This window comes from Rhinoraja longicauda, chromosome 26 (assembly GCF_053455715.1).
Source record: "Rhinoraja longicauda isolate Sanriku21f chromosome 26, sRhiLon1.1, whole genome shotgun sequence".
In the NCBI taxonomy this organism is placed as follows: Eukaryota; Metazoa; Chordata; class Chondrichthyes; order Rajiformes; family Arhynchobatidae; genus Rhinoraja; species Rhinoraja longicauda.
Window position 1 is genome coordinate 1,078,955 of NC_135978.1, and position 9,501 is coordinate 1,088,455.

Sequence of the window (9,501 nt, forward strand, 5' to 3'; positions counted from 1 at the left end):
AGACATCGCCCGTGGTCAGGATCGAACTGATTGATCTGCCGCTGTAAGGATCTCCAGCAAAAACACAAATGCTGGAGGAACTCAGCAGGTCAGGCAGCGTCAGTGAGGGAACGAACAGATGATGTTTCAGGTCGGGGCCAGAAACTGATATTAGGATCCTGACCCAAAACGTTGTCTGCCCATTCGCTCTACAGCTGCTGCCTGACCCGCTGAGCAAGCTGTCTCACTGCTCCCCCTCTGTGCTCTTCAACGAGAGTTTAGCAACATGCTCTCTCTCTGCTCCCCCTCTGTGATTCTCTAACTTTAGCTCGCTCCTCTGCCCCTCTCTTCCCCTCCCCCTTCCCAGTTCTCCCACTGTACCTGTCCCCACCTATATCCTTCCTTTGTCCCGTCCCCCCCGACATCAGTCCGAAGAAGGGTCTCGACCCGAAACGTCACCCATTCCTTCTCTCCAGAGACGCTGCCTGACCTGCTGAGTTACTCCAGCATTTTGTGATACCTCCAGCACTTTGTTTTTGCTCAAGATTCCTGCACCTGCAGTTTCTAGTGTCTCCACTATGAGGACCTGCAGTCCCTTTGACCTCCAGGCCAGCGTCACCATTTAATAAGCACTCTGTTCCACTCTTTTAGGATGTAAACGATTGTTTTAATATCTGCCAAGACTAAGTTAATTTTGCCGCAGTTTTGTCCATTTGTTCAACCTACTCATCTCGCTCTGTAATTTAATGCTTGGCTCTGCACGTCACACAGTCCCACCCGTCTTTGACTCATCGGTAGATTTAGCCACGTGGCTATCTGGCCCATTACATAAGTGTAGAAATATTGTACATCGTTGCAGCTGCCTCATGCACACACTCACTGCTGTAACTACAATCTGAGCCCTGAGTCTGATGGGACACCTTCTCCTCCTTAGCCTAGTCTCACTCTCGCCCTCACTCCACCAACGAGGTCAATCATTTCATTGATGGACCGAATGGCCTAATCCTGCTCCTATCACTTCTGAACTTATGAACTGATTTAGTGATTGGGATCCTGCACTTTAAACCACAGTCAATGGCTACCTATGTTGTCCATTTATCAACAACCAAGGGAGTTTTATTGTGTATCGTAAACAGAATAATGAAATTCTTGCTTTCAGCAGCTTAACACGTCTGTAAAACACAGTACTCAAAAGATAAACAAAATAACAACGTTTTTTATTTTTTTTTAAACCCCAATATTATTGCAAAAAACCCAAAGTGCTTGGTGCAAGGAAGCAGACCCGAAACGTCACCTATCCATGTTCTCCACAGATGCTGCCTGACCCGCTGAGTTACTCCAGCACTCTGTGTCCATGTTCTCCACAGATGCTGCCTGTCCCGCTGAGTTACTCCAGCACTCTGTGTCCATGTTCTCCACAGATGCTGCCTGACCCGCTGAGTTACTCCAGCACTCTGTGTCCATGTTCTCCACAGATGCTGCCTGACCCGCTGAGTTACTCCAGCACTCTGTGTCCATGTTCTCCACAGATGCTGCCTGACCCGCTGAGTTACTCCAGCACTCTGTGTCCATGTTCTCCACAGATGCTGCCTGACCCGCTGAGTTACTCCAGCACTCTGTGTCCATGTTCTCCACAGATGCTGCCTGACCCGCTGAGTTACTCCAGCACTCTGTGTCCATGTTCTCCACAGATGCTGCCTGACCCACTGAGTTACTCCAGCACTCTGTGTCCATGTTCTCTCCACAGATGCTGCCTGACCCGCTGAGTTACTCCAGCACTCTGTGTCCATGTTCTCCACAGTTTAGTTGGTGCTGTGCAGTGTCCAAGAGCCTGATGGTTGTTGGGAAGAAGCTGCTCTTGAATCTGGAGCTCACGAATTTCAGACTGAAAAAATGTCTCGACCCGAAACGTCACCCATCCCTTCTCTCCAGAGATGCTGCCTGTCCTGTTGAGTTACTCCAGCTTTTTGTGTCTATCATTGGTGTAAACCAGCACCTGCAGTTCCTCCCTACACCTCTCCAGAGATGTTGCTTGACCTGCCGAGTTACTCCAGCACTTTGTGTCTATCTTTGCAGAAAGTATTCTGACTGGTTGCATCGTGGCCTGGTGACAATTCCAACGTACAGGAACATGTCGAAATATATGACGTGCACAAGTACCCCACCATTCCTGCGTCCATGACACCTCAGACCTGATATAACTCCGTCTCCTGCCACCTGCAGAAGTTTCTAGATGACTCTGCAATTGTGGGCTGCATCAGTGAGGGGAGGGAAGCTGAATATAGAGGTGTAGACAACGACTGTTGAGTGGTGTGGGCTGAATCACCTGCAGCTCAACAGTGACAAGACTAAGGAGTTGGTGGTGGACTTTAGGAGGAGAGGAACACCCCTGTCCCTTGTCTCCATCAATGGTGTGGATGTGCAGTTTACCAGCGAGTACAAATACCTTGGAGTGTACCAGGACAGTAAACTGGACTGGTCTAGGGACGCTGAGGCCCTGTACAAGAAGGGACAGAGCCGGCTGGACTTTGTGAGAAGGCACCGCTCCTTCAACATCTGCAGTAAGATGCTGCAGATGTTCTACCAATCGGTGGTGGCCAGTGCCATCTGCTTCACTGCCGTGTGCCGGGGCAGCAGGGCGAAGGCCGCGGACGCCACCAGGATCAACAAACTCATCAGGAAGGCCGGCTCTGTCCTGGGGCGGAGTTGGAGTTGGATTCATGGGAGGTGGTCTTGGAGGGGAGGATGCTCCTCAAACTGCGGACAATACAGCTCACCCCCTCCATGACACACTGGCCAACCTGAGGAGCACCTTCAGCAACAGACTGGTCCCACCGAGATGCAGCACAGAACGAACGCCACAGGAGATCCTTCTTCCCTGTGGCTATCAAACTGTACAACTCCTCCCCCTTCTGTCATGGGGTAGACTGACTCCCCCCCCCCACCCATCTCCCCAATCTTCGCACATTCCCAATCCTATCCACTCATCACTTTAATATCATGTTTCATGTATCTTCCAGAATGTTTCCTGAACCAGATGGCACAGTTTAAGAATAAGGGGTAGGCCATTGAGAATGGAGATTAGGAAAAACTTTTCACTTAGAGAGTTGTGAATCTGTGGAATTCTCTGCCTCAGAGGGCAGTGGAGGCCAATTCTTTGGATGCTTTCAAGAGAGAGCTAGATAGAGCTCTTAATGATAGCAGAGTCAGGGGGTGTGGGGAGAAGGCAGGAACGGGGTACTGATTGTGGATGATCAGCCATGATCACATTGAATGGCGGTGCTGGCTCGAAGGGCCGGGTGGCCTCCTGCTGCACCTATTGTCTATTGTCCATCTTGTGACTGATGGCTGACCAATTTCCCTCCTGGGATAAATAAAGTTCTATCATATGGTATGGAGAATAAACACAACTGGGCACATTTGGATTACACACGCAGTCTCTGTCCAACGGGGATCAGTGGGGAGCAATCAGCAACAAAGCTCTGACTTGCTTTTTCTCCAATCTGACCCGAGAGCACTAACATCAACTGTATTTTTAGTGTCCGCCGAAACATTTCAGCTGAGGTTAGTGCAAACGCTGGCCCGGCTCGTCACGACCTAGTGCATCAGTCACTGAAAGGAAGCATGCAGGTACAGCAGGCAGTGAAGAAAGCCAATGGAATGTTGGCCTTCATAACAAGAGGAGTTGAGTATAGGAGCAAAGAGCTCCTTCTGCAGTTGTATAGGGCCCTAGTGAGACTGCACCTGGAGTACTGTGTGCAGTTTTGGTCTCCAAATTTGAGGAAGGATATTCTTGCTTTTGAGGGCGTGCAGCGTAGGTTTACTAGGTTAATTCCCGGAATGGCGGGACTGTCATATGTTGAAAGACTGGAGCGACTAGGCTTGTATACACTGGAATTTAGAAGGATGAGAGGGGATCTTATCGAAACATAAGATTATTAAGGGGTTGGACACGTTAGAGGCAGGAAACATGTTCCCAATGTTGGAGGAGTCCAGAACCTGGGGCCACAGTTTAAGAATAAGGGGTAGGCCATTTAGAACGGAGATGAGGAAAAACTTTTTCAGTCAGAGAGTTGTAAATCTGTGGAATTCACTGCCTCAGTGTATTTAAGAGAGAACTAGATAGAACTCTTAAGGATAGCGGAGTCAGGGGGTATGGGGAGAAGGCAGGAACGGGGTACTGATTGAGAATGATCAACCATGATCACATTGAATGGTGGTGCTGGCTCGAAGTGCCAAATGGCCTACTCCTGCACCTATTGTCTATTGCCTCACCAAGGCAAAGACCACCATCATTGAACATCTGCTACAGACCCACAAAGTCCACCTTTTTGTGTCTATCATCAGTATAAACCAGCATCTGTAGTTCCTTCCTACACAGCAATTCATGTAAAATATTTCATCATTTCTTAAACTCTAGGAGCAGAATAAGGCCATTCAGCCCTTCAAGTCTACTCCGCCATTCAATCATGGCAGACCTATCTCTACCGCTCAACCCCATTCTCCTGCCTTCTCCCCATAACCCCTGACACCCGTGCAGTAGTAGCAGCGAGGAATTAATCTCGTGCTTCACAAGTAATGGCAAAGGCAGGAGATGGAAACTGCAGAACCAGGCTTGCTGGGCAATGTGTCTGCTGTGAAGCTAGATGATGGGTGAATACTGCAGCTGGCCTCCGCAGTGCGGCACCACAACTGAGGAAACCCTGAGCCGCAAAGGCAACTTCCCAACACAGATCTGCCGACCATTGGCAGTTCACAAGTGATAGGAGTAGAATTAGACCATTCGGCCCATCGAGTCTGCTCCGCCATTCAATCATGATTGATCTCTGCCTCCTAATCATTTTTTTCCTGCCTTCTCCCTATAACCCTTGACACCCTTTCTAATCAAGAATTTGTCTATCTCTGCCTTAAAAATATCCACTGACAGCATCCACAGCCCTCTGTGGTAATGAGTTCCACAGATTCATCGCCCTCTGACTAAAGAAGTCCCTCCTCACCTTCTTTCTAAAAGAGCGCCCTTTAATTCTGAGGCTATGACCTCTGGCCCTAGACTCTCCCACCAGTGGAAACATCCTCTCCACATCCTCTCTATCTAGGCCTTTCATTATTCTGTAAGTTTCAATGAGGTCCCCCCTCATCCTTCTAAACTCCAGCGAGTACAGGCCCAGTGCCGACAAACGCTTATCGTATGCTAACTCACTCATTCCTGGAATCATTCTTGTAAACCTCCTCAACTCTCTCCAGAGCCAGCACATCCTTCCTCAGATATGGCGCCCAATTTGCTCACAATACTCCACATGCGGCCTGACCAGCGCCCTATAGAGCCTGAGCCTTACGTCCCTGCTTCTGTATTCCAGTCCTCTTGATATAAATGCCAGCATTGAATTTGCATTCTGTCAGGCAACGACAGATTCAGGGCTTGGAGGTAAGTTGATAATTCACCTCCTTGTCTTTTGTGACAATGCTTGCACTGCCATCGAAACAAAGAGTCTTAGAGTCATACAGCATGGAAACAGGCCTTTGGCCCAATTAACCCATGCCAACCAAGATGCCCCTCTAAGCTGCCTCGAGTACCTCTCCTGGCAGCTCAATGGACCATTGTAGGCTCTACCTTTCCTTGATCATTGTTACTTTTTGCATATCTTTCATTCATTTGTTCTATATCTCTCTACATCACCATCTATATTTCACGTTTCCCTCTCCCTGACTCTCAGTCTGAAGAAGGGTCTTGACCCAAATCTCCAGCTGTTTGTGTCTATCCTCTGGCAGTTGAGGGGGAGCTAGCGCGGATACTTTCTAACTTTGTTTTCATTTAGAGATACAGTGCGGAAACAGGCCCTTCGGCCCACCGGGTCCTCGCCGACCAGCGATCCCCGCACATTAACACTGTCCTACACCTACTAGGGACATTTTTTACATTTACCAAACCAATTAATCTACAAACCTGCACGTCTTTGGAGTGTGCGAGGAAACCGAAGATCTCAGAGAAAACTCACGCAGGTCACGGGGAGAACGTGCAAATTCCGTACAGACAGCACCCGTAATCGGGATCGAACCTGGGTCTCCGGCGCTGCAAGCGCTGTAAGGCAGCAATTCTACGGCTGCGCCACCGTACCGCCCTAATGCAGTTACTACTTGACAGAAGGTTAAGTTGCATTGACACAAAAAGCTGGAGTAACACAGCGGGGTCAGGCAGCATCTCTGGAGAAAAGAGAGGACTCTTCTTCAGTTGCATGGTGGATACAACAATGCAGTTACGAGGCGACTGGGGTGAAGTGAAATTACAGGATTGTCACAATGTAGTTAGCAATTAACATAGGGAAGGTGAAGTTGCATTATTTTGAAGAGCAATGCAGTTAATGTTGTGTAGGAGAGGTATTGTAGTGAGGGTGTGGCCATGCAGTGGAGCACAGGTGAAATGCCATTATGGATGCAACAGTGCAGTTAGAGAGGCAGAAAGAAGGTGAAGTGCCATTATTATGGTAATTCAGTTACAAACAAGGGCAGAACATTTCAGTTAAAAATGGCGGAGAAGAAGCACAAGGTTATGGAATGGAATGGAATACTTTATTGTGAAATTCTTTGCTTGTACTTGCAGCAATGCAGTTCACAAATTTTCAAAATAAAACGATGAGAATATGTTGTGGATGCAGCAATGCAGTAAAAAAAAACAACGCAGAGAAAGACGAGATGATACTGTAGACGCAGCAATGCAGTAGCAAACTGAAGTTATATTGCAGATGTAGCAATGCAGTTAAACGCTGCAGAAAAAGGCAAGATGATACAATGGATGCAGCAATTCAGTTAAAGGTGAGATTATATTGCCAATGCAATGATGCAGTTAAGAGCTGCAGAAAAAAGATGGTATATTCTGGATGCAGCAAAGAAGGCGAGGTTCAGTTGTAAATGCAGCAATGCAGTTTAAAAACTGCAGACAAAAGTGAGGTTATATTGTGGATGTAACAATGCAGTTATAAAGGAGATTATCGTGAATGCAGTTAAAAAGTGAGTTTATTGTGGATGCAGGAATACAGTTATAAAGGCGAGATTATATTGTGAATCCTGTTTCAAGCAAGTTTATATCATGGATGCAGTAATAAAGGTGAGATTATATTGTGAATGCAGTTAACGTGATCTTATATTATGAATTATGGTTATGGGGAGAAGGCAGGAGAATGGGGTTGAGAGGGAAAGATAGATCAGCCATTATTGAATGAGTAGACTTGATGGGCCGAATGGCCTAATTCTGCTCCTATCACTTATTGCCTTACAACCTTATGCAGCAATGCATTTATAAAGGAATTGCAGATGACAAAATATGTCACCCATTCCTTCTCTTCAGTAATGCTCAGGTACTCTAACATTTTGTGCCTCTAGTGAGATTTATAGTGAGATTATATTGTGAATGGATTTAAAAAGTGATTTTATATTATAGATGCAGCAATGCAGTTATCATATCATATATATACAGCCGGAAACAGGCCTCTTCGGCCCACCAAGTCCGTGCCGCCCAGCGATCCCCGCACATTAACACTATCCTACACCCACTAGGGACAATTTTTACATTTACCCAGCCAATTAACCTACTTACCTGTACGTCTTTGGAGTGTGGGAGGAAACCGAAGATCTCGGAGAAAACCCACGCAGGTCACGGGGAGAACGTACAAACTCCTTACAGTGCAGCACCCGTAGTCAGGATCGAACCTGAGTCTCCGGCGCTGCATTCGCTGTAAAGCAGCAACTCTACCGCTGCGCTACCGTAACGGTGAGATTATATTGTGAATGCACTTAACTGAGATTATATTGTTAATGCAGTGAAAAAAGAGATTATATTGTGAATCCAGTTAAAGTGAGTTTATATTATATATTATATAATGCAGTTAAGGGTGAGATTATATTGTGAATGCAGTTTAAAAAGTGAATTATATTATGGGTGCAGCATTGCAGTTATAAAGGAAGATTATATTGTGGCTGCAGGTAAAAATGAAATTATATTGTGAATGGAGTTAAAGTCACTTTATACTATGGATGCAACAATGCAGTTATAAATTGACCCCTTGGTCAATTAATCCGCCGTCATGGTCTCAACTTCCACTGCTTCGCCGATGATATCCAGCTCCTCATCTCCACCAAGTCAATCTCCACCACCACACACTCTACACTGACAAACTGCATCACTGAAATAAAATCTTGGCTTCAATCAAATTTCCTCAAACTCAACTGCAACAAATCTGAAATCATCATCATTGGTCCAAAAACGCTCACCAAATCCACCCAAAACTTCATCCTCAATATTGATGGTCTCCCAGTATCCACCTCCCCTCACATCCGGAATCTTGGAATCATCTTTGATCAAACCCTCTCCTTCGACAAACACATCAAACACATCACAAAGACAGCCTTCTTCCACCTCAAAAACATTGCCCGTCTCCGTCCATCCCTCTCCTCCACAGCTGCAGAAACCCTCATCCACGCCTTCATCACCTCCCGTCTGGACTACTGCAACAGCCTCCTCTATGGCGCACCCTCAAAAATCATCAGTAAACTTCAATACATTCAAAACTCCGCTGCCCGTCTACTCGCCCACACCCCGATCCGTGACCATATCACCCCCGTCCTTTACAAACTCCACTGGCTCCCCATCCCCCAGAGAATCCAGTACAAAATCCTCCTCATGACCTACAAAGCCCTCCATAACCTGGCCCCATCCTACCTGACTGACCTCCTCCACAGGCACACTCCCACCTGCACCCTCCGCTCTGCTGCTGCCAATCTCCTATCCCCCCCCATCCGGACCAAACTCAGATCCTGGGGGGACAGGGCTTTCTCCATCGCTGCTCCCACCCTATGGAACTCACTACCCCAAACCATCAGAGACTCCTCCTCACTCACCACATTCAAAACATCACTGAAGTCTCACCTGTTCAGTACTGCCTTCAACCACTGAAGGTCACCTCACCTTCTGTCTCCTTTCTCTGTTCGTTTACTTATTTATCTATTTATTCACTTCCCTATGTTCTTTAAATCCCTGTAAAGCGTCTTTGAGTATATGAAAAGCGCTATATAAATGAAATGCATTATTATTATTATTATTATAAAAGTGAGATTACATTGAGAATGGGATTAAAAAGTGATATTTTATTATGGATGCACCATTGCATTAATAAAGAAGATTATATAGTGAATGCAGTTTAAATGATTTCATATTATTGATGCAATAATGCGGTAAAGGAGGAGATTATATTGGGTATGCATGTTATGGATGCAGTAATAACGATGAGATTATATTGTGAATGCATGTTTAAAGCAGAGGGAGGATAGCAGGCAGAGAGGGGTGCAAATTAAACTGGATGGGGGGGGTAAGGGTTAGGTTGCAGTAGATGAAGCTGCACTGTGGGGCGGGGGAGGTTGCACTGGGGGGGTGAGGTTGCAATGGGGGGGTGAGGTTGCACTGGGGGGGTGTGAGGAGGAGGTTACAGTGGGGGCAGGAGGTGAGGTTGCACTGGGTGAAGCTGCACTGGG